This window comes from Protobothrops mucrosquamatus, unplaced genomic scaffold (genome assembly GCF_001527695.2).
Source record: "Protobothrops mucrosquamatus isolate PMUCROS unplaced genomic scaffold, P.Mucros_1.0 scaffold4177, whole genome shotgun sequence".
Taxonomy (NCBI): Eukaryota; Metazoa; Chordata; class Lepidosauria; order Squamata; family Viperidae; genus Protobothrops; species Protobothrops mucrosquamatus.
The window spans coordinates 45,543-72,262 of NW_015390102.1; the positions used below are offsets into that span (position 1 = coordinate 45,543).

Below are 26,720 nucleotides of genomic sequence, written 5' to 3' on the forward strand. Positions count from 1 at the left end.
GAAACAGCTCTTAGCTGGTGTGGCATCGGGTCATCTTGTCTAATCTACAAATGAAACAGCTCAACCTAGTTAGTAGTTGGAGGTGAAAGCTCCAGAAATACTAAGAAACACACACTATATTCAAAAGTTGGAAAAGATTCTGGGAAATGGCAGTGGCAAACCACTTTGGTTATTGCTGACAAGAAAACTGCGTGGTCATGGCCATGAAGTCCCAAGAAATTGAGCTCATCACAAAGAGACTTTTCTTTTAAATTGCCCAACAGTGAAAAATACACCATCCCTTTTGACATGATAATGCATTCTTCTAGTCCAGGGGTGTCAAACTGCCGGCCCGAGGGGCGGTTACATCATACGGAGGCCACGCCTACCCCAGCTCCAGCACTGCAAAAAAAGTTGTGATACGTCGCGACACGTCACACGATGCGGTGAGTTTGACACCCGTGTTCTAGTCAGTTTAAAGTACCATAATTGGGATAATATTCTACAGCCTGCAGCTGGATTCCAATTGCGCAAAGGACTTTTCTCTCCCCATGCCTCCACTTCATGCTTCCCAAAACTACTCTGGAGAGTCACAATGTTTTGCAAGTAGAGTTTGAGGACATTGATGGGCTTCTGTCAGTGGGAAGCAGTTAATTGGATTTAAAAAAGGCCTCCTTTGAGTCAGGCTTAAATTCTGGTAACTTTACAGACACAAAAATGGTATCTTCTTCCAAGATATACTTTCATGTCCCAGTCTAGCTTCCAACCCTGGTAATTCCGACACATGTCCCGCCTAATTATTGACTAGCCCAGGCGCAATTTAGCTACTTGAGCCCAGACTCAATTGGGCAGGTGCCACAACCTGAGTTAAACCAGGTAATGGGATGTCATCTTTTATGGCCAACCACCAATTTGTATTTGTATGTTAGTAACGTATCATTAAGGGTTACCAATTTTCCACTCAAATATTGGTGTATTAAAACAAACAAATCTGTTTCGATGTATTTTATAGCTATTAAGCTAATCTCACTCTGCTCTGAGAACAGATATCTGATCACATTCCAAGAAATAAAAGAAATGCTGTTTCACACACATTGTCATTTCAACCCTGGATCCTTCCTGCCAAAATTCAGAGCATACCGGTAAATAACTTTTCCTGTTCTCTCCCCCAGGGTCAAGGGTGAAAGGAAAAAAAAGAATAGATCCCTCCTACAAACAGTATTGTTTTGAAAAAAGGAGTGTATCATTTCAGCATCCTAAAAACTTCCCCTTATATTGTTTTGTTACAAATATAGAATTAGGGGAGAGAACTTTACATTCATTTTTTATTGTGCAGGAGGAGCTGCTTGTTTGATTGATGTCTTTTTTTCTCTATTCTTTGCCCATAAAAAGTTTCTTCTCTTCTTCATCTGTTTTGGTTAATACAGTCTGAACTGGCAAAAGACAAAAGATCAACAACCAACTTCGGTTTCTATATGACTGGTGAAAAGTTAAAATGGACACAGATCAGTGCCAAATACTGCAGATGACAACATCTGGGCTTCAGAGAGTTAGGATCAGGCCCCAACCCTGCCTAAGTCATCTTCAAAAGGGTGTCCCATACCTGAGGAGACAAGGACTCCATAGAGGACTGGTAATAGCCAACATCTCTCAAACGAATATGTCATGACAATAGACCAGACATGTCAAACACAAGGCCTGGGGGCCGGATGCGGCCCGCGAAATGGTTTCATGTGGCCTGCGAAGCCATCCTGGAAACAGAGAGGGAACGGCCTCCGCTGCCTTGGCTCTGGCCCAGGCCAGCCGGGAGCCAATGTACAATTTTATGGTGGCCATCTTGGCACTTGCCCCGGTGGACCATGCTTTGGCACTTGCCCCGGTCCCACCCCCTTCTGCCAGAGACCCTCAATCTGTCCCACTCCTGCCCAGGCCCCCATAGGCACCCTTGATGCGAATGATGTAGAACTGGTCACGCCCATCCAGTAGGCCACATCCACTCCATCCACGCCCACCCAGTAGGCTGCACCCACTCTGGCCACACCAACCCAGCCCCCCCAGGGCAACCGCAATGCTGATGCGGCCCTCAGTGAAATTGAGTTTGACACCCCTGCAATGGACTAATATCCATTTGAAGCAATTATTGCACCTTTATAATTTTCTATATAAGGCATATAACTTTATAAAATGTTACTGCAATAAGAAAAGAATACATCCAATGTAGCTCTTTTTGTGTGTGTGTGTCAGAAGTGGTTGGCCACTGACTGTTTTCCAGGGATGAGAAAGGGTGATTCGGGGTCACCCAACTGACTTCATATTTAAGGCAGGACTATTATATACAGTCTCCCAATTTCAAGCCTAATGCCTTAACAACTACACCCAACTGGCTCTCAAAGGAACGCTTTACACAATGCGCATATAAATAGTTTGTCCCTTGGATTCCTCGGACCAGTTTATTTTCATAAGCTCTACGCTGCAGCTGATTCTGATAGATACCATTTAACATGGCAGACCTCTTACAATTTTTTTTTAAAAATTGAAATGCATGAAATGCCTGGCACATCAGAGATCTACTGCTGGGTGAATGTAACCACGCAGCTCATTAACAAAACAAGGCAGAATGTGCCTTAAAGGGCAACCGAGTGGCTCAATGAGCAATTACATCTCATGTCAGTTCCAAATTAGAATCTATCAACATCACAAGAGTATGAAATACCAGCTCCATTTCTGCTTCCCATTCTTCCCATTTTTATTTTATGGAAAGTATTTATGGCATTTATTCAAAACAACTAAAGTCAGAAAGACAATCATGAGGTATGCCAGGGGAAAGGAAAAAACAGATTAAGCTTGCTCTGCTGGGAAATACGGAGGGAGGGAGGGAGGGAGGGAGGGAGGGAGGGAGGGAGAGAGAGAGAGAGAGAGAGAGAGAGAGAGAGAGAGAGAGAGAGAGAGAGAGAGAGAGAGAGGGAGAGAGAGAGAGAGAGAGAGAGAGATATTGTCTGCTAGCTGTCGAGTTTGCAAAAGATACCCTCTTCTGGGATGGTGCTCTCTGCCAGCAGCTGGGAGGCCCCAAGGGAAATGGTGGTAGAGAATCCAGGCAAGCTGCATCCATCCATCATATTGTATTGCTCATTTCCACATCTCCAAGGCATAAATGCAACATTAGAATGCAAAGTAGGAGACAGAGTTTTAGAAGTGGAGGATGGGGGGGGGGGGAAGAATGTAGTATGAACATTCTTCCTTGAGTAGTTGATAGTTTAGATAAATGATGATGTCGTATCGACATAATACTGTGGAGCCTTTTTGTTTTAGCACTATGCAAACTCCATCTCGATAGGGATTTTATTGACTTTTATTAGCTTCAAAAGCTCCTAAAATGAACCAAACAGCTTCCACATTGTCTTGTAACACTCATTCAATGCATTTGTCTCCCAATGTTAACCAAGCTTGACTTCATCCAAACTTGCCACTCTGCAGTTATTCTTGGGACATAACATGTTCAACCGGTCTCCTGCCCACAAATAATAATATTGTCCTCTGCTTATCCTCTGTGAGCAACAATGTTTTTGCTTTGACCTAGGAGAGCTCTTCTCTAGTTAATGACATCTTAATCAAACGTCTACAGATATATCATGCTCATTTTTTTAATATTCCAGAAAACAAGGGGCTTAGGTTTTGTTGTGTGGTTTTTCCCCACAAAAATGCCAGGTAGTGTCATAAGATGAAAGAAAGTAAGACAGAGTTCACAACTTTACAATTCCATACTACTCTAGCATTAGAAATTACAGCAAAAAGCAGATGGCCTTTAATCTTCTAACTAATTCTGAGTTTGATCTAAAGAAGCTCTACTCCTCACATTATTTTCCTGCCTCACTGTCACCTTCATTTTTCAAGTTTCCACTTTTTAAAGATTCTGGTTCTCCTTCAAGGGCCTCTTTCCAAAGGTTAGTAAAAAAAAAAATAAAGTCTGAAAGTTTTATCACACTCTTAGAGAAAACTGGTAGATCTTTCATAAAATGAACAATGTTCAAGCATAGTTAAAAGCAACCTAATTTTGCCCTTATTGTCCTTATAGATCTTTTTACTGTAGAATGAAGTTCTTGCAATTTTGGATGTTATTGAAATAAATAAGATTTAGGAATGAGAGAATCTATACAAGGAAAGATTGTTGTCCATCTGAAACTCTACTTATCCATTGCATATTATGGATGAAAGGAAAAAGATATAAGTGTTTCTGTTTCAGATATAAATGATGAGAGATCTTGTTGCAGTTTTGTATTCATTATGAGTTTCATAAATTCTACTTATCGAGAAAAAGACCAAATAATGTATAAAACTACAAAACCACAAAACACACAAGGGAGAATCATCCAGACAAAGTAAATGGCAACCTCTACGCAATATTAGATTAAAGTAACTTTGGTTTAAGGCAGCGGTTCTCAACCTATGGGTCGCGACCCCATTTGGGGTCGATTGACGATTTCACAGGGGTCGCCAAGCAAGGCTGTCCGCCATTTTTTTCCCCTTTTCCGGCGGGTGCCTTACCTCCCTTGAGCTGGGCCAGCTGGTGGTCGGCCTGCTCCGTCTCTGCTGCTTGCCAGCTACGCCTCGGCCGGCGCAGGGGGCGGAACCATGCATGTGCAGCGCTCCCAGGCAGGGAAAGTCCTTGACTTACGACCGGTTGGGTAGTCCTCGCCTTACGACCGGTTTAGTCCTCGCCTTACGACCGGCTTAGTCCTCGACTTATAATCGGTTGGGGGTCGCGGCATTAAAAAGGTTGAGAACCACTGGTTTAAGGCCTCAATTTAAAAAATGCTGTCTTTGAAAGAGACAAACTGGGTATTTAACAAGGACCTATAGCACTCAAATCTAAGGAAGACCAAATCAGCCACAAATCCCCATGAAGATGTGTTCACTAACAAAAGATTGCCTCAGTATGGCATGTGAAAATGGCTTTAGATGTAACAAAATGTTTCAAGAGATGTTATACCATATACTTATGTGGACAGCCACTATAATCAAAGTTTCCAGTCCTTTTATCAAGTCCCAAACCACCATTAAAAATCACTGTCAAAACTTCTAATCACAGATTCCTGCATCCGAATCCCTCCCCTCCTATTAAGTGCTCTTAAGCTTAAAAATTAAATTAAAATGAAATGAAATGAAATGACAAGATCACCACTTCACTACATCTACTAAATAAGGAATGTAAAAGTCCTTGCTTTTGTTTTATACCAAAAGGTGTATAAGTTATAATACCCACTCATAATTAGGTAAGACACCATGAGGGATATTCTTGGAATCCAATCCATAATATTCAAGCACAAGCTAAAGAGTCACTTTAGGTAAGTCTGTAAAAAGATGAGACTCCCTTCCTGCACTGCACATTTCAGCCTGACTTGGAATAGAGCATAGAATAACAGAGTTGGGAGGGACCTTGGAGGTCTTCTAGTCCAAACTCTGTAGCCAGCAGGCCTAATATTATAAACACTCACACACCTTAGTCACCTTCTGAATGGATTGCTGCAAATCACTCTTTCTGGAGCTGCCCTTGAAGAGTAGTTGGAAACTTCAACTGGTGCAAAATATGGCAGCCTGGGCAGTTATATGTATTAGTCATTTGACACATGTGACACCATTGTCTACCAGTATGCTTCTGGGTGCAATGTAAAGTGTTGACGTCACCTTTAAAAACTTCACAAGGTTATTTACAAGGCTGTCTGTCTCCAGTAGTATCTATCCCATTAGATCAAACAGGAGAGCATGGTCCAGGTCCCATGGGAGAGAGGGTGTCATCAGAATCTAGAAGAACTTTTTCTGCTATGACATTTGCCCTCTGAAACATAATCTCCCTAGAAATTAGACATTGCCCTGACCCTGCTAGCTTTGAACACACTAAAACTTTAGGTTTGCCATCCAATCTGGGGCCTTGATAGTACAGGTAAGCTCATGTCCTAGGTCAGTGATGGCGAACCTTTTAGAGACTGAGTGCCCAAACTGCAACCCAAAACCCACTTATGTATCGTCGGGTGCCGGTGGATGTGGCCCATTGGGTGGGTGTGGCCCATTGGGTGGGCATGACTGCGGTGGTAACGGCAGACTGGGTGGGACTAAAAAGTTCAATCAATCAATTCCAACTTTGCGAAATCTTTTTTTTCCCCACGAGAAGTTGAAATTGATTGATTGAACCTTTTTTTTTTTTGCACACGGTGGCAAAGGCCTAAAGCGAAAAGATTTTATAAAACCCAGCTGAAGGCCTAGGACTGGGGCGATGGCATGTGTGCCCACAGAGAGGGCTCTACGTGCCACCTGTGGCACACGTGCCATAGGTTCGCCACCACGGTGCTAGGTTGTTTGTGGGTGCATAATATAGTACTTCTCATCTGCTATTTTAATCTCATTTTGGTTATTTTAAATTCTGATTGTTTTTATTCTGTTTTAACTGTGACCTGCCCAGAGTCATATATATGAGATTGGTGGCCTATAAATTTACTAAATAAATGCATTATTTTCGGTTCCCTATACCAAGCAGCTGGATCTGCCAGTTTCCATTTTAATTTTCCACAATGCTGCAAAGGTATCATGTTGGATTCTATAGGCATTGCAGGAAATATATTTTTCTCATATTTGTATGCTACCAGGCCACATAATAACATATTACATGAAACCATCCATAATAGGAAATATTTAAACATACACAAGATATGCTAACACATGCATGTAAAACATATAGCAAAAACATCATTCTACATTATTAAAAGAATAATTAACCTGAGCAAAACTATCCTACAATAATTACAGTATAATAATATATACAGTATACCTGATAATGTAACCTAGCCAAATAGCAAGGTGACAGTCAACCTACCCCTGTCCTAGACTCTCCTTGAAGTGTTATTTTGGCAAAAGACAGTCTCAAACTTGGAGTCAGCCCCATAAAGACACTAAGGAAATTCCTGCACAAATACTGCTGTCTTCTAAGAGTGCCAACAGCAGTAGTAAAAAAAATCTTCATTGACTGAAAGATGATCCTGGACTAGCTTATAGTGGCAAAAAATCTGGAGTTTATGCAATTTAAAAGGCATAATCCTTGCAGCATAAGGGTTTAAAAAAGCGATGTTTTTTGTTTAGTAATAACAAAGACAGATTTTAAATTAGTTATTTAAAGATGTGGAAGATTCATGTGTATCTACAATAAAACTATTATCCATGTGGTCACTAAGAGTCAACATTGACTTGGAAACACATAATTAATTAATCTCCAAGAAAACTGCAAATTAGTTATACATTTGTTCAAAATGGGTTCTACCAGAAATTCCTTTCACTGAGAATACAAGGAAAGTTGTTTTTCAAGACCTATGTAAACAAACCTCTACCTTAACAAATGATATATAATTCCTCTATTTGTACAACCTTATACTGTATATACAAAGGCATTAACAGGTGGAAATGTTTACCTATCTCCCATCAAGAGAATGCCTGAAACTATTTTGATAAACATTAAACATACTTTTCTATAAATCCTTGTTTCAATTCAGAATAATACAGTGAATTAAATTATAGAGATAATTCTAGTTTTTAAGCATTACATATTAAATCTTGTTTGGTAAAAAAAAAATCTAAATTCTGCATTAGCATTCTTTGAATATAACTATATACAGTGGTGGGATTCAGCCAGTTTGCATCAGTTCGGCAGAACCGGTAGCTAATTTTTTTTTGCCCAGGCCTAGAACGGACTTCCGGAAGCAGCATCTACACAGAGAACCAGTTGTTCACATATTTTCATCAACGATTTGGACGAGGGGATAGATGGGGAACTCATCAAATTTGCGGACGACACCAATATGGCAGGAATAGCCAACACTCCAGAAGACAGGCTTAAGATACAGAATGATCTGGACAGACTTGAACACTGGGCAATATCTAACAAAATGAAATTCAATGGTGAAAAAAGCAAGGTTCTACATTTAGGCAAGAAAAACCAAATGCACAGGTATAGTATAGGGCAGGGATGTCAAACTGCCAGCCCGCGGGCCGGACGCGTCACGTGGAAGCCACGTCCACCCCATTGCCGGCAATGGCAAAACTGGCCTGATACGTTGCGCGACGTCACATGACGTCACGAGTTTGACATGCCTGGTATAGGGGGTACCTTGCTCAATAGTAGTAGCTGTGAGAGGAACCTTGGACAATCACTTAAATATGAGCCAGCAGTGTGCTGTAGCTGCCAAAAAGGCCAACACAGTGCTAGACTGCATTAACAGAGGGATAGAATCAAGATCACATGAAGTGTTAATACCACTTTACAATGCCTTGGTAAGGCCACACTTGGAATATTGCATCCAGTTTTGGTCACTGCGATGTAAAAAATATGTTGAGACTCTAGAAAGAGTACAGAGAAGAGCAAAAAAGATGGTTAGGGGCAGGGCTTTTTTTCTCGGAGAAAAGGTGGCGGAACTCAAACCTGGCCACGCCCTCATCAAACCCTAGGACCGCCCCTTTAGAGAACAGGAATGCAAGTAAAATTTGGGAGGGGCTATTTCCGGTGTGGGAGGGGCTATTTCCGGTGCGGCCGGCCCGGAAAAAGGTGCCGGAACGCGGTTCCGCCGCGTTCCNTGCAGATGACAACATCTGGGCTTCAGAGAGTTAGGATCAGGCCCCAACCCTGCCTAAGTCATCTTCAAAAGGGTGTCCCATACCTGAGGAGACAAGGACTCCATAGAGGACTGGTAATAGCCAACATCTCTCAAACGAATATGTCATGACAATAGACCAGACATGTCAAACACAAGGCCTGGGGGCCGGATGCGGCCCGTGAAATGGTTTCATGTGGCCTGCGAAGCCATCCTGGAAACAGAGAGGGAACGGCCTCCGCTGCCTTGGCTCTGGCCCAGGCCAGCCGGGAGCCAATGTACAATTTTATGGTGGCCATCTTGGCACTTGCCCCGGTGGACCATGCTTTGGCACTTGCCCCGGTCCCACCCCCTTCTGCCAGAGACCCTCAATCTGTCCCACTCCTGCCCAGGCCCCCATAGGCACCCTTGACGCGAATGATGTAGAACTGGTCACGCCCATCCAGTAGGCCACATCCACTCCATCCACGCCCACCCAGTAGGCTGCACCCACTCTGGCCACACCAACCCGGTCCCCCCAGGGCAACCGCAATGCTGATGCGGCCCTCAGTGAAATTGAGTTTGACACCCCTGCAATAGACTAATATCCATTTGAAGCAATTATTGCACCTTTATAATTTTCTATATAAGGCATATAACTTTATAAAATGTTACTGCATAAGAAAAGAATACATCCAATGTAGCTCTTTTTGTGTGTGTGTGTCAGAAGTGGTTGGCCACTGACTGTTTTCCAGGGATGAGAAAGGGTGATTCGGGGTCACCCAACTGACTTCATATTTAAGGCAGGACTATTATATACAGTCTCCCAATTTCAAGCCTAATGCCTTAACAACTACACCCAACTGGCTCTCAAAGGAACGCTTTACACAATGCGCATATAAATAGTTTGTCCCTTGGATTCCTTGGACCAGTTTATTTTCATAAGCTCTACGCTGCAGCTGATTCTGATAGATACCATTTAACATGGCAGACCTCTTACAATTTTTTTTTAAAAATTGAAATGCATGAAATGCCTGGCACATCAGAGATCTACTGCTGGGTGAATGTAACCACGCAGCTCATTAACAAAACAAGGCAGAATGTGCCTTAAAGGGCAACTGAGTGGCTCAATGAGCAATTACATCTCATGTCAGTTCCAAATTAGAATCTATCAACATCACAAGAGTATGAAATACCAGCTCCATTTCTGCTTCCCATTCTTCCCATTTTTATTTTATGGAAAGTATTTATGGCATTTATTCAAAACAACTAAAGTCAGAAAGACAATCATGAGGTATGCCAGGGGAAAGGAAAAAACAGATTAAGCTTGCTCTGCTGGGAAATACAGAGGGGGGGAGGGGGGAGAAGGAGGGAGAGAGAGAGGGAGGGAGGGAGAGAGAGAGAGAGAGAGAGAGAGAGAGAGAGAGAGAGAGAGAGAGAGAGAGAGAGAGAGAGAGAGAGATTGTCTGCTAGCTGTCGAGTTTGCAAAAAGATACCCTCTTCTGGGATGGTGCTCTCTGCCAGCAGCTGGGAGGCCCCAAGGGAAATGGTGGTAGAGAATCCAGGCAAGCTGCATCCATCCATCATATTGTATTGCTCATTTCCACATCTCCAAGGCATAAATGCAACATTAGAATGCAAAGTAGGAGACAGAGTTTTAGAAGTGGAGGATGGGGGGGGGAGAAGAATGTAGTATGAACATTCTTCCTTGAGTAGTTGATAGTTTAGATAAATGATGATGTCGTATCGACATAATACTGTGGAGCCTTTTTGTTTTAGCACTATGCAAACTCCATCTCGATAGGGATTTTATTGACTTTTATTAGCTTCAAAAGCTCCTAAAATGAACCAAACAGCTTCCACATTGTCTTGTAACACTCATTCAATGCATTTGTCTCCCAATGTTAACCAAGCTTGACTTCATCCAAACTTGCCACTCTGCAGTTATTCTTGGGACATAACATGTTCAACCGGTCTCCTGCCCACAAATAATAATATTGTCCTGCTTATCCTGTGTGAGCAACAATGTTTTTGCTTTGATCTAGGAGAGCTCTTCTCTAGTTAATGACATCTTAATCAAACATCTACAGATATATCATGCTCATTTTTTTAATATTCCGGAAAACAAGGGGCTTAGGTTTTGTTGTGTGTTTTTTTTCCACAAAAATGCCAGGTAGTGTCATAAGATGAAAGAAAGTAAGACAGAGTTCACAACTTTACAGTTCCATACTACTCTAGCATTAGAAATTACAGCAAAAAGCAGATGGCCTTTAATCTTCTAACTAATTCTGAGTTTGATCTAAAGAAGCTCTACTCCTCACATTATTTTCCTGCCTCACTGTCACCTTCATTTTTCAAGTCTCCACTTTTTAAAGACTCTGGTTCTCCTTCAAGGGCCTCTTTCCAAAAGTTAGTTAAAAAAAATAAAGTCTGAAAGTTTTATCACACTCTTAGAGAAAACTGGTAGATCTTTCATAAAATGAACAATGTTCAAGCATAGTTAAAAGGAACCTAATTTTGCCCTTGTTGTCCTTATAGATCTTTTTACTGTAGAATGAAGTTCTTGCAATTTTGGATGTTATTGAAATAAATAAGATTTAGGAATGAGAGAATCTATACAAGGAAGGATTGTTGTCCATCTGAAACTCTACTTATCCATTGCATATTATGGATGAAAGGAAAAAGATATAAGTGTTTCTGTTTCAGATATAAATGATGAGAGATCTCGTTGCAGTTTTGTATTCATTATGAGTTTCATAAATTCTGCTTATCAAGAAAAAGACCAAATAATGTATAAAACTACAAAACCACAAAACACACAAGGGAGAATCATCCAGACAAAGTAAATGGCAACCTCTACGCAATATTAGATTAAAGTAACTTTGGTTTAAGGCCTCAATTTAAAAAATGCTGTCTTTGAAAGAGACAAACTGGGTATTTAACAAGGACCTATAGCATTCAAATCTAAGGAAGACCAAATCAGTCACAAATCCCCATGAAGATGTGTTCACTAACAAAAGATTGCCTCAGTATGGCATGTGAAAATGGCTTTAGATGTAACGAAATGTTTCAAGAGATGTTATACCATATACTTATGTGGACAGCCACTATAATCAAAGTTTCCAGTCCTTTTATCAAGTCCCAAACCACCATTAAAAATCACTGTCAAAACTTCTAATCACAGATTCCTGCATCCGAATCCCTCCCCTCCTATTAAGTGCTCTTAAGCTTAAAAATTAAATTAAAATGAAATGAAATCAAATGACAAGATCACCACTTCACTACATCTACTAAATAAGGAATGTAAAAGTCCTTGCTTTTGTTTTATACCAAAAGGTGTATAAGTTATAATACCCACTCATAATTAGGTAAGACACCATGAGGGATATTCTTGGAATCCAATCCATAATATTCAAGCACAAGCTAAAGAGTCACTTTAGGTAAGTCTGTAAAAAGATGAGACTCCCTTCCTGCATTGCACATTTCAGCCTGACTTGGAATAGAGCACAGAATAACAGAGTTGGGAGGGACCTTGGAGGTCTTCTAGTCCAAACTCTTTAGCCAGCAGGCCTAATATCATAAACACTCACACACCTTAGTCACCTTCTGAATGGATTGCTGCAACTCACTCTTTCTGGAGCTGCCCTTGAAGAGTAGTTGGAAACTTCAACTGGTGCAAAATATGGCAGCCTGGGCAGTTATATGTATTAGTCATTTGACACATGTGACACCATTGTCTACCAGTATGCTTCTGGGTGCAATGTAAAGTGTTGACGTCACCTTTAAAAACTTCACAACTTGGAACAAGGTTATTTACAAGGCTGTCTGTCTCCAGTAGTATCTATCCCATTAGATCCAACAGGAGAGCATGGTCCAGGTCCCAGGGGAGAGAGGGTGTCATCAGAATCTAGGAGGAGAACTTTTTCTGCTATGACATTTGCCCTCTGAAACATAATCTCCCTAGAAATTAGACATTGCCCTGACCCTGCTAGCTTTGAACACACTAAAACTTTAGGTTTGCCATCCAATCTGGGGCCCTGATAGTACAGGTAAGCTCATGTCCTAGGTCAGTGATGGCGAACCTTTTAGAGACTGAGTGCCCAAACTGCAACCCAAAACCCACTTATGTATCGTCGGGTGCCGGTAGATGTGGCCCATTGGGTGGGTGTGGCCAATTGGGTGGGTGTGGCCCATTGGGTGGGCATGACTGCGGTGGTAATGGCAGACTGGGTGGGACTAAAAAGTTCAATCAATCAATTCCAACTTTGCGAAATCTTTTTTTTCCCCGCGAGAAGTTGAAATTCATTGATTGAACCTTTTTTTTTTTTTTGCACACGGTGGCAAAGGCCTAAAGAGAAAAGATTTTATAAAACCCAGCTGAAGGCCTAGGACTGGGGCGATGGCATGTGTGCCCACAGAGAGGGCTCTGCGTGCCACCTGTGGCACGCGTGCCACAGGTTCGCCACCACAGTCCTAGGTTGTTTGTGGGCGCATAATATAGTACTTCTCATCTGCTATTTTAATCTCATTTTGCTTATTTTAAATTCTGATTGTTTTTATTCTGTTTTAACTGTGACCTGCCCAGAGTCATATATATGAGATTGGTAGCCTATAAATTTACTAAATAAATGCATTATTTTCGGTTCCCTATATCAAGCAGCTGGATCTGCCAGTTTCCATTTTAATTTTCCACAATGCTGCAAAGATATCATGTTGGATTCTACGGGCATTGCAGGAAATATATTTTTCTCATATTTGTATGCTACCAGGCCACATAATAACATATTACATGAAACCATCCACAATAGGAAATATTAAAACATACACAAGATATGCTAACACATGCATGTAAAACATATAGCAAAAACATCATTCTACATTATTAAAAGAATAATTAACCTGAGCAAAACTATCCTACAATAATTACAGTATAATAATATATACAGTATACCTGATAATGCAACCTAGCCTAATAGCAAGGTGACAGTCAACCTACCCCTGTCCTAGACCCTCCTTGAGGTGTTATTTTGGCAAAAGACAGTCTCAAACTTGGAGTCAGCCCCATAAAGACACTAAGGAAATTCCTGCACAAATACTGTTGTCTTCTAAGAGTGCCAACAGCAGTAGTAAAAAAAATCTTCATTGACTGAAAGATGATCCCGGACTAGCTTATAGTGGCAAAAAATCTGGAGTTTATGCAATTTAAAAGGCATAATCCTTGCAGCATAAGGGTTTAAAAAAGCGATGTTTTTTGTTTAGTAATAACAAAGAAAGATTTTTAATTAGTTATTTAAAGATGTGGAAGATTCATGTGTATCTACAATAAAACTATTATCCATGTGGTCACTAAGAGTCAACATTGACTTGGAAACACATAATTAATTAATCTCCAAGAAAACTGCAAATTAGTTATACATTTGTTCAAAATGGGTTCTACCAGAAATTCCTTTCACTGAGAATACAAGGAAAGTTGTTTTTCAAGACCTATGTAAACAAACCTCTACCTTAACAAATGATATATAATTCCTCTATTTGTACAACCTTATACTGTATATACAAAGGCATTAACAGGTGGAAATGTTTACCTATCTCCCATCAAGAGAATGCCTGAAACTATTTTGATAAACATTAAACATACTTTTCTATAAATCCTTGTTTCAATTCAGAATAATTCAGTGAATTAAATTATAGAGATAATTCTAGTTTTTAAGCATTACATATTAAATCTTGTTTGGTAAAAAAAAAAATCTAAATTCTGCATTAGCATTCTTTGAATATAACTATATACAGTGGTGGGATTCAGCCAGTTTGCATCAGTTCGGCAGAACCGGTAGCTAATTTTTTTTTGCCCAGGCCTAGAACGGACTTCCGGAAGCAGCATCTACACAGAGAACCAGTTGTTCACATATTTTCATCAACGATTTGGACGAGGGGATAGATGGGGAACTCATCAAATTTGCGGACGACACCAATATGGCAGGAATAGCCAACACTCCAGAAAACAGGCTTAAGATACAGAATGATCTGGACAGACTTGAACACTGGGCAATATCTAACAAAATGAAATTCAATGGTGAAAAAAGCAAGGTTCTACATTTAGGCAAGAAAAACCAAATGCACAGGTATAGTATAGGGCAGGGATGTCAAACTGCCAGCCCGCGGGCCGGACGCGTCACGTGGAAGCCACGTCCACCCCATTGCCGGCAATGGCAAAACTGGCCTGATACGTTGCGCGACGTCACATGACGTCACGAGTTTGACATGCCTGGTATAGGGGGTACCTTGCTCAATAGTAGTAGCTGTGAGAGGGACCTTGGACAATCACTTAAATATGAGCCAGCAGTGTGCTGTAGCTGCCAAAAAGGCCAACACAGTGCTAGACTGCATTAACAGAGGGATAGAATCAAGATCACATGAAGTGTTAATACCACTTTACAATGCCTTGGTAAGGCCACACTTGGAATATTGCATCCAGTTTTGGTCACTGCGATGTAAAAAATATGTTGAGACTCTAGAAAGAGTACAGAGAAGAGCAAAAAAGATGGTTAGGGGACTGGAGGCTAAAGCATATAAGGAACGGCTGCTGGAATTGGGTATGTCTAGTTTAATGAAGAGAAGGACGAGGGGGGACATGATAGCAGTGTTCCAATATCTCAGGGGCTGCCACAAGAAAGAGGGAGACAAGCTATTTTCCAAAGCACCTGAAGGCAGGACAAGAAGCAACGGATGGAAACTAATCAAGGAAAGAAGCAACCTAGAACTAAGGAGAAACTTCCTGACAGTTAGAACAATTAACCAGTGGAACAACCTGCCCCCAGAAGTGGTGAATGCTCCAACACTGGAAGTTTTTAAGAAGAGACTGGACAACCATTTGTCTGAAATGGTATAGGGTTTCCTGCCTGAGTAGGGGATTGGATTAGATAACCTCCAAGGTCCCTTCCAACTTTATTATTATTGTTGTTGTTGTTGTTGTTGTTCAACAATTGTTCAACTATTTTGTGCTTTTATATGAAAGTTGAAACACTCAGAAACAATGAAGCAAGCACAGAGTACTGTTGATATACTTTTTAAAAGAGAGAAATGAATACATATCTCTCTGTCTATATATGTATATCTCTATATACTGTATCATTACTAAAGAAAAAAGAATTCATTCATCTTTCTTAGTAACTTTTTGATATTTTGTTTTTCCTTAACTGAATGCAGAAGTGGTCAAATGATAATCTTCATGGAAGCAGTTTTTTTTTAAAAAAAGTCACAAAGATGTATTAAAATCTGAACTCCTAAAAAATAATTTGGAAAAACTATCCCCAGTATTTAAAAGCCTGCTTTTAAACATTTCATCACCACTAGAAATTTATTGGTAAGAAGATCATTTTGTTATGCTATTAAAATAAAAATAGTTTATAAAAGTAAACTATTCTAGCCATCTAATATTAATGTGGAAAACTAAGGCGTCCATTTTAAAAGAACAATAGCATAGTGCAATGCATTTGTACTTAAATATAAATTACAATATATTCATCAGGGCTTACATCCAGGTAAGTGTTTGTAAAACTGCTGCTCTATCTATGCCAATTAACCTATCAAATTTATTGAGCAAACATGGTGAACATAGTCAGACTGTTGTTCTTGCACTATAGCCAACAGGATCCAAACCCTCTCTTATTTACAAAAGTTACTTAGTGACCTTAGATGAGTCACTAATTCTGAGATAAAAGGAAACATTTGACTGATACATACCTCCCTAATCCTGGAGAAAAGATAGGGGAGGAAAATGTAATAAATAAACAATAAAAGGATAAACAATAAATGATGTTATTCTAATTATTAAATTTTATGCGATGCAACATGTGATGACTTTTATTTCAATTTTCTCCTTATAACATTTTGAGTGACCAGTGCCAGAAGCAGAGGACAGGGATAGGATGGGACTGATTGGTCTGATTTTGGAATGTAGCCAGGCGATTTTTAGATAGAATCAGCCCTGAGTGTAACTGTGCAGATTTGAAAGCCAAAACATGGGGATAATCACCCTTCACTATTTATCCAAGTATTAGCACGAGCATTGGGAAGTGGAACTAAATCCTTACATTCAATCAATTATTCTCACTCCACCCTCCTTTCCCAATCAAAACTTCTAAAACTTAAGAAAGGGAAAGAAATCTCCCCATAAGAAAAAAAAGCAAATTATAATGAAGAAGGTGAAGTGCTGGTGACTTTGGATTTCCTTCATTTGATTAACAATGAGCCAAGAAGCTGTGGCTTTGGCTAAAAGATGGATGGCTGCAGAGAGGTGCTGGATTCCAAAGATGAATTACTAGTCATCTGTCCTTGATGTGTACAGAAATGCCTCTTCTGAACAGCCAGGCCAAATACAGGCATGTCATGTCCCTGTTTCAAAGTCAGATAAACAGAAGGCAGATGGAACTCCTAGGGTGCATAACCCTTTGGATTTGTTTAATTCTTTAGCCCAGAAGGCGGGAACACACAGGCAACCTTGGGCTCCCAGACAAGGCCAGTGTGTCCATTCATTAACATCTGTCCCTGAGATTTGTTAAACAACTTTTCCTCCTCTGGACATTCATCAGTCTGCAGAACATAAGCAAGGCTTATGTTACTGGGTAAAGAAAGGACTACAGAAACGGAAAAGTTAATAAGCCAATCAATCTGTCGATCTGTTTGGTTGCTGAGCATCCTGCAAGCTGCTTTTAAAAAGAGAGAGAGAATTGGCAGTGATGTGAAAGATGGAACAGCAGCAATGGCACAGTGGGCTGGAAGACATCTTAACTCCATTAATGTGTTTCTCTCATGTATCAAAGCAGTAGGAGACCTATTAAAATTCAGGAATGAAGAGCTGGCCAAAAGAGTTGGGTGGTTTGATTTCAGCCATCATAATGATAGTTTAGATCCCTTCCTGGCATCATTTCTAAAAGAAAACTGATTGATTTTTGCCTGTAAGGTTATGAAAAGTAGGAATCACCAGAATATATAATTAGAAATATATGGGCCTATCCACTCCAAAACAAATGTCACTTAAAAAAAATCTTACATTTCCCCAAAAGGTCCTATAAGATTTACATTTGCAGGAATGTGGAAGGATTTCCATACACACACACACACACACACACACAGAGAGAGAGAGAGAGAGAGAGAGAGAGAGAGAGAGAGAGAGAGAGAGAGAGAGGTTTGTTGTCATTTTTTACTGTGGGCACAATGGCACACATTAAAAATGAAATTTAGTTGCTTGCTCTCAAAGTGTACACATACGTAACACACATTTAAACATACTATATACAGCATATATATAGACCTACACCCTTACATATAAGTAACATATAAATATTAATCACTGTCCATCTTGAATACATAACGGAAGAAGAAAGCTTTAGAGTTCACAAGGTTTTGGAACAAAACTGTGACTGAATCTGGATGTTCTGCTTCGGATACTACGAAGCCTCCTCCCAGAAGGTAACAAGGAAAACAGGTCATGAAGAGGATGTGTAGTGTCCCAGACAATCTTATGGTCCTTACCAGTAGTGGGATTCAAATACCTGAACATCTGGTTTTCTGCGTGGATGTAGGCCTGGGCCTCCCAGGCCTAGAACGGACTTCCAGAAGTGACATCAACACACTTCCGGTGGGCCATTCTAGGCCTCCACCAGGCCTAGAATGGACTTCCGCAAGTGATATCCATGCACTTCCGGTGGGCCATTCTAGGCCTGGGAGACCTCATCCAGGCCTCCGAGGCCTAGAACAGACTTCCGGAAGCAGCATGGGTTCAGCCAGTTCTCCAAACTCAACAAAATTTAGCTACCAGTTTTACCAAACCGGTGCAAACCGGCTGAATTCCACCACTGGACCCTACTCAAGCAACACTTATGTGCTATGTCCTGAATGGAAGGGAGGGAACTGCCAATGATCTTTTCAGCCATCCTCACCACTCTCTGCACTGCCTTCCTGTCTGAAGCAGTGATGCTTCCAAACCAGACTGTGATGCTGTATGACAGGATGCTCTCGATCGTCCCTCTGTAGAAAGTGGTAAGGACAGAGGAAGGAAGATGTGCTTTTTCTCATGTGATGCAGAAAATGCAGGTGCTGCTGTGCCCACTTCACCAATTAAATCCAATGATGAGTCTCTTTAAAATATAATTATAAAATTATAATTATTTATAATCACAAATATAATTTTTATTAGCTCTATATTCTGTAACTGTAAGACTACAGGCATTTCATTTAGGCAGCTACTTACAATATTGTAGGCTCTATACATATAGGCTAAACATGAATGCATGGAATTAACGCTTCATCATATTTTTGATTTCTATTGCTGTACAGCTCCATAGCACAAGTAGAAGTTAATGCAGAGTGCTCTGCCTTCTTTTGATTGGTTCCAGCATCAAATATTTAAAACCTCTGCCTAGGTTTATCCCTTCCCTTGTAAGACTAATGACAGCAGTCAACTCAAGTTTAATTTGCCCTTACAGCCTTCACTTGAACTAACTTCTGAGTGTAGACTTAATTAATTGCTCTGCTTACACACTGTCAAACAATCAAGTTTGGATTGGGTTTCCTGCTAAAATAGAGTGCTAAATGAGGCTAGCCTCTTTTGCTATTTTTATTACTTTGAATGTTTTGAGATGGATTTTCTGAATTACATAAAAATTATTAAATTCTTAGTTCACTGAATGCATTTTACAAATTCACATTCTTTAAAAACCTTTGACATGATTGCCTATTTATTTATAAATCAGTTTGCTCCAAATAAATACTCTAAAAATCAGATAATTCAATCATAAATAGATGAAGAACAATAAGGCAGATGTAATTATACAAATTAAATATAATAATTAAAAATGACATAACAGTGACATTTTAGCAATCTTTCAATCTTGCATTGATAGCATCCATCACTGAAAAGCCAAGGATTTATATGAATGAGTTCAGAAGAGTATGGGAGTAGATATCACCCTGCCCCAGGGTGGCTTCAGAAGAGGGAAATTTGGAAAATAATATTGATTTTGCTTTATGCTCACTCTATCCCCTTTCTTGATAGATGGGAATCCTCACCATACATACTCAAATCTCCTGGATTAGATGGGCAGAATCTATTTGCAAAAAAAGCAACCTTGTAGATAACTAGACCCCAGAAGAGGGCTTCATAGAGAATAAATAATAACCAACACCATAAAATGGACCTGGAAACATGCTGGCTGGGGAATTCTGAGAGTTGAAGTCTACACATGTTAAAGTTATCATTTTTGCAAGCTCCCCTTAACAGCTGGCTCATTCTCTCTCTATCCCCAAGGTCAACTCCAAATTTCTTCCCAAGTAAGCACATCAGCTGGTACTGGTTTCCACATGACTTCAAGGAGATCCAGTGTAAAGTAAATTATGGCAATCCTGATGAGAGAGGGTTAGTGGAAGGACAACCAAGGGACAAGTCACATCTCCTTCGTGTAACTCTTCAAATTGTCTAGGCAAGGGTGACCACATTACAAGGAGGAGAAAAGAGGCCATCATTCCATCTCTGAGGACCTTCACCATCTATTTAGTGTCTGCAATAGAACAGCAATTACTGAGATAAATGCTCAGGTGATTGGACCTATTCCAGCAATCTCATTTCTCAGCTGCAAATTCAAAGGATTGTATGGAGATCATTTAAGTGAATAAGTTCTTGCCTAAATTAGAATAGAATAGAGCTGGAAGGGACCTTGAAGGTCTTCTAGTCTAGCCCCCTGCTCTAGCAGGAGAACCTATACCATCTCAGTCAAGTGATTGTCTAGCCTCTTCTTAAAAATCTCCAGTGATGGAGCGCCCATGATTTCTGGGGGTAAGCTGGTTCCACTGGTTGATTGTCCTCACTGTCAGGAACTTTCTCCTTAATTCCAAGTTGTTTCTCTCTTTGATCAGTTTCCAACCATTGTTTCTTGTCCTTCCCTCTGATACTTTGATGAACAACCTGGCCCCCTCTGCCTTGTGGCAGCCCCACAGATACTGGAACACTGCCATCATGTCTTTCCTATTTCTTCTTTTCTTTAGACTAGCTAAACCCATGTCCTGTAGCCATTCTTCGTATGTTTTAGTCTCCAAGCCTTTGATCATCTTAGTTGCTCTTCTCTGAATTTTTTCCAAACTCTCAACATCTTTTTTGTGATATGGTGACCAAAATTGACTGCAGTATTCCAGGTGTGGTCTTACTAGGGCAGGGGTAGGCAACCTTGGCTCTTTTATGACCCATGGATTTCAACTCCCAGAATTCTGAGAGTTGAAGTCCATGAGTCATAAAAGAGCCAAGGTTGCCTACCCCTGTACTAGGGTTTTATAAAGCGGTAATAATACTTTGCGTGATCTTGATTCTATGCCTCTGTTTATACAAGATTGTATTAGCTTTTTTGGTTACTGCTGGCTCATAGTCAAGTGATCGTCCACTAGGACTTCAAGGTCCCTCTCACAGTTACTGTTTTTAAGCCAGGTCTCACCCAAACTATATTTGTGCCTTTGGTTTTTCCTGCCTAAATGTAAGACTTTGCTTTTCTCCACATTGAAACTCATTTTGTTGGATAGGTCCCATTGTTTAAATTTGTCAAGATCTTTTTGGATCCTGAGTTTGTCTTCTGGGGTGTTGGCTACTCCTGCCAGTTTGGTGTCATCTGCAAATTTGATGAGTTCCCCTTCAATTCTCTCATATAAGTCATTGATGAAGATATTGAAGAGTACTGGACCTAATGATTTCCATATACCAAAGACATTGTGGTGCAGCTTACAACTGCAGGCACAGAAGCTCAAGTCATGCCCTGTGCCATTAACATGATCATTATTTGCTGACAGGTTTGTAATACATAACGGCTATCAGTTCTCTTGGAGCACTTGCACCCTGCAGAATGAAGGGCACTGAGTTACAGTGACAGATGTACTTGTAGTCGAATACAGCATTACTTTCTATCTATAGTTAAGAGGAACTTCGTTTCAGCTTCAGGAATCTTTTACCATTTGGGCAGGTTTGAGGAATAGCATTTAAATGTTGGCTTATGGCACTTTAAGAAATTAGGTTTAAAATGTTTTTTTGCTTGCTTTTTGCTTTTTAATGACAACAGATGTTGAATTGAAAATACCATGCTGTGATGCAATAGGAATTGCACAGAGTACTGCTGAATTGCTTCTGAGTTTAATGTCAAGCTGGGAACTTTGATCCCAAGTCATACAATCCTGAATGCACAGATGCTGTAAGTTGAAGCCAAAAGTCCACAATATGACAGAGGATGTAATGAAATGGGTGGATGACCTTGGGGGATGAAGGAAAGAGATGCTGACTAAGAAACTATCAGATAAGAGAGGGATGAGTCCCCAGTGGATTAATGGTCAGAGCAAGAAACTTAGGAAGGACTCACTCTAATAGATCAAGCAGTTTAAAAGTGGTAGTTTGTGCCTTTTGATCTGCAAGGTTCTGTTACTGTAGGCTTACAATAAAGTACAACAGTGTTTCTCAACCTTGGGAATTCTTGGGAGTTGAAGTCTACACATCTTCAATTTGCCAAAACTGACAAACACTGTGGTAGAATTAGCTCATCTAGTTGGTTTTCCTATCTGGTTTAAGGAGGGGGGGAGGCTGAAAAAGGTTTACACTTTGAAAGGTACATAAAGAAAAGGTAAATGCTAGATATAATTTAAAGTTACTTTGCGCTTTAAATAATTATTTTGTTAATTGTTAATAAGTAACAAAGGCTTTTGGAAGCTGAACATCCAGGTGCCTACATCTGACAGCCCTTGTGTGGTGATAGGAGCTAAACAAGGTTGGCCTGTGGCTGGACTATAAATTAGACAGGAAAATCAGAAAATAACCTGAAAGAAGGCCATGGGTGCTACATTGCTGCCAAGAACTTCAGGAACATGTTTATGAAGTTACCAGAATTCAATTTTGATTTCCAGACTTTTCCTTTAACTTTTTATGCCTGGTTTTAGCAACTCAGGAGTGGAATTATTGTTTCTACTACTAGTAGTAGTTCATTTTACTAGTATACATATGAAATCACCTTTTTTCCAGGAGGAGATAAATCTAACTGAAGATTATAGTACTACATGTGAGCTAGATAGAAACAGACACAGAAATATCTACACTTAGGCTGTCACATAATGGTCTAGATCAGGGGTGTCAAACTGCCGGACCGTGGGCCGGATGCATCATAGCGAAACCGTACCCACCCCATTGCCGGCAATGGCAAAAAAGTCACGATACATCATGACACGTCACGTGACATTGCGAGTTTGACATCCCTGGTCTAGATGTTTGTGTGCAGTCTCCTAAACTGTCTTACTTACTTCCATTTGAAGCACAGCTTAATAAAGAACTATTTTCTGATATTTCTGATATTAACATGTCATGTTAGATAGAAGACAGGATATCTGTTCCAACAAATCATACTATGTATCTATATTCTGCTTTAATGAATATTGCATCACCTGTCATTCTTTATCTGATCCTATAATATGGGCACAAACACATCTAATAATTGAATTCATCAGATATAGTATTTGGCAGGCCTATTATTTTAGCATAAAATACTTAAATTTTATTAGGATATCAAGTGCAAATTGCAAGGAGATATTAAAGTGAATTAGAAACCAGTAGAACATTATTTACTATCCATCAAAAGTAAAATGATTATTACACTATTAAAAAGTTACCCAGGAGAAGAATAAAGACAAGAGTTTGAAAATACTCACTACAACAAATGAAGACAATAGAAAATTATCTACAGCCTTGCTGTTTTCTCTGTACATGAAAAACTGGCTCAGAACATTTCAAACAAGAGTTTAATATCATTTATTACTTATTCCTTCATGCTGTGCCCTGGAGAAAGAGGGGAGGAGACATTATTTAAATATTAGGTTATTTCAACCCCCTGAACAGTTTTATCTACAAGTCTACATTGAAATTGAAAAGAAAAAAGATGACACTTTAATGAAGTATTATTCCAGATTTCTGTAACATATAAAGTATATGAAACTTTCTTCCGCTTTCTATCACACTGATCACTGTTTTGGATATATAAATTTAGTCCTTAAACCAGCGGCCCCCAACCTTTTGGGCACCAGGGATGTGTGGCATGGGAGTTGGGGACCTCTATTTTAAACAGATATTAAATGGAACATGTGATTTACAGAAACATATAGAAAAAAGCTGCTGTCTGAATGTTGGGATGATTTTGCCATTCTTCTAAAGAATTATCATGATCCTTGTCATTGTCATCTGTCGCTATCTGATCCAATGTCGTGGCATAGTCTAGAGTCTAGCCTGATCATTCGGCAGGGATCTCAACCTTGGCAACTTTAAGACTTGTGGACTTCAACTCTGGCTGAGGAATTCTGGAAGTTGAAGTCCACAAGTCTTAAAGTTGCCAAGGTTGAGAACCCCTGATTTAGGGTATTCCAAGTCCAAACTTTTTCACCATAAAGTACTTCCTTCTATTGAATTCTGGGGGGGAAAATAGTTGGATTTTCCTGTGCAATGATCAGAAATGCAGAAGTTAACAAATTTTGTGGAGGGGGGAAGAGAACTAAACAAAGGAGATAAGCTATACAAACATGCAATCTTGCGCTTGATAAATATTTTAATAATAAGCACCCTTTTAAGACGATAGAGGCAAGTCTCTAGGAAGAAAAAAAAGTTGATTTGGCAGAAGAGGAAAAGAAAGGGGAATAAGAAAGACAATAACCATTCAAAGGAAATTCCAAATAAAAGAATAAAACCAATCTAATTATTCTAGCAGCAATTTTTAACTATACTGGTGATTTCATTTGGGAAGCTTTTATAACTAACTGCAATTCCAGCCTAGAAAAAAAAATAGATACAGTAATATATTTCACTGTCATAACATCATAATATAAAATGTTTCTAAACTAAACGTTCCATGACATGCAATATTATTAACCTCTGAACATTTCAAAGTGACAGGCATTTATTTATAAATTGATTTTAAAGCAACTTCACAGAGGCCAGTGAAAAAGAAATGTGCTTTTTCAAACTTACACAATCTGATTCCAAGTATAATCCTGATAGAAGTCTAATTCCTGGTGAAGAAACTGAACTTGGTGAGAAAAGGCTCATAGTTATGATGTGACTCTTTTAGTGCCCTGGGGAACTAAATGATCCTTCGCTAATAATCAGGTCAACCATACAGGTCCATGAGCATCAGCAGCTCGTTCCAATAACTGGTGTTCATATGCAAGTCTTGATATGTCAACACTCTCAATTTGTATGGTATCTCTCTTATATTCCCAACTAGTGTAACAACTGGTAAGATCAAGAGATAGAAGCAAAAGAAGGAATAGCATTCTAGACATCAGTCAAAGGGTGGAGCAAGTTCTCAGGTAACTCAAACATAAAGCTCGAGAGTATTAGGTTCATACTGTGTTGGTCCCGTACTTGTTTTTGGAACCGGTAGCGTCATCACTCGTTGACTGTGTAAGAAAGTTATAAATAATAATTTACCTTTGTTATATAAAATTATATAAAAAAAAGTCACTTTCTTAAATCTAAGGATCCAAGTGTGTTGACCTCTTGTGGAGTGTCATTTTGAAACATGACCAAAGAATGGGTACAACAACATATCATTACTTTAGATCAATATTGTTCAGATATTACTTTAAATCTTTTCAGCAATTGAAAGTAGAATTTTCTTTACCATCAATGCAACAATGGAGCTATATCCAGATAAAGTATTTTAATAGTTCAATACGGACCTAGTGCGTTAGCATCTTCTAAAATACCTAATACGTTATTAATATCATATAATTCAATTTCAGAATGCAATTTCTGGATAAATTCAATTTCTGTCATTCATTTTTATTTTCTGCTTGAAAATGGATTAATAAAAGAAGTTTGCTTGTTTGCTGCAATTTAGGTGCTCAACTCCAGATTGATGCCAGACAGCTCACAACATAACAATTTGACCAAAAAAAAAACATTAAACAGAAAAAAAAATATAAGATGTAGAATCTTGCCAACAATAGCAACCAAAGAAAGTATTTTATTCATCTGGTGACAAAAGGTAAGGAAGAAGGGACAGGCAATACATAAAGTCCTACGGGAGAAGGGCGGGATATAAATTCAAATATAAATAAATATAAATAAATAAATGAAAAGAGAAAGGGGGGTTAGAATGATTGGTAGAATAAGGCGTCTCAGTGATCTAATAAACAAATACTAGTCAATAATTACAAATGAATATACTACTTACTTGAATGGGATTTGGGCATACACAGAATTAACTGCAAAATGGATTGTTTAAAAGAGAAAGTATCTTGACTTTCTAATTAAATTGTATTAGTTAGGTGGCCCTTTCCTTCAATTCTTGTCTTTGAGAGAAATACTTTTACAGCTTTATAGAAAGCAGAGATAAGGAAAAGCCAATCTCTATGGGGAGGCTGACTGGGTTTTTTTAAAAATAGAATAGAATAGAGCTGGAAGGGACATTGGAGGTCTTCTAATCCAGCCCCCTGCTCAAGCAGGAGAACCTATACCATTTCAGACAAGTGACAGTCTAGTCTCTTCTTAAAAACCTCTAGTGATGAAGTGCCCACGATTTCTGAAGGCAAATTGTTCCACTGGTTAATTGTCCTCACTTTTTGCTTCCAATATCCCTATCCATTCTGATATTAGAAGTCCAATCAGAAAACTACTGAGTAGCTGAATCTACCCTCTTTAATAACTTTAATAACCTCTCTCCTAAGGAGGTCCATCCAGTGGGACCAAGAAGAAGGGCCTTCTCCGTGGTGGCTCCCTTCCCTGTGGAACTTCATTCCCATAGAGATACGATTGAGCCCCATTTTGACACTCTTTTGCAAGGTCATGAAGACCTGGTTTTGCCAACAGACCTGGGGACCTCAGAATAGAATGGAGCCCATCAAATGACTCATTGACCAAGGGGGTGGGGGGTTATTGCTTTTAATTGTTTTTAATTGTTTGAGGGTTTTATCCTTGAAAACTGCTTGGAGTCTCTGAGAATGAGTTGGGCAGTCATATAAATTTTCTTAACTAAATAAGTAAACTTTAGAGTTGAAGACAAAATAACTGGGCAGTTCTAACTAGTTACATTATCATAGAATCATAGGGCTGGAAGGGACCTTGGA

General features: G+C 39.6%; 1 protein-coding gene across 1 annotated transcript in view; it reads right to left on the reverse strand.

Annotated features, from left to right (window-relative positions):
• The window catches only part of DPF3 (double PHD fingers 3), a gene marked incomplete at its 5' end in the record, with an annotated part of 98,233 nt that overhangs the window by 32,945 nt on the left and 38,568 nt on the right, over positions 1 to 26,720 (reverse strand).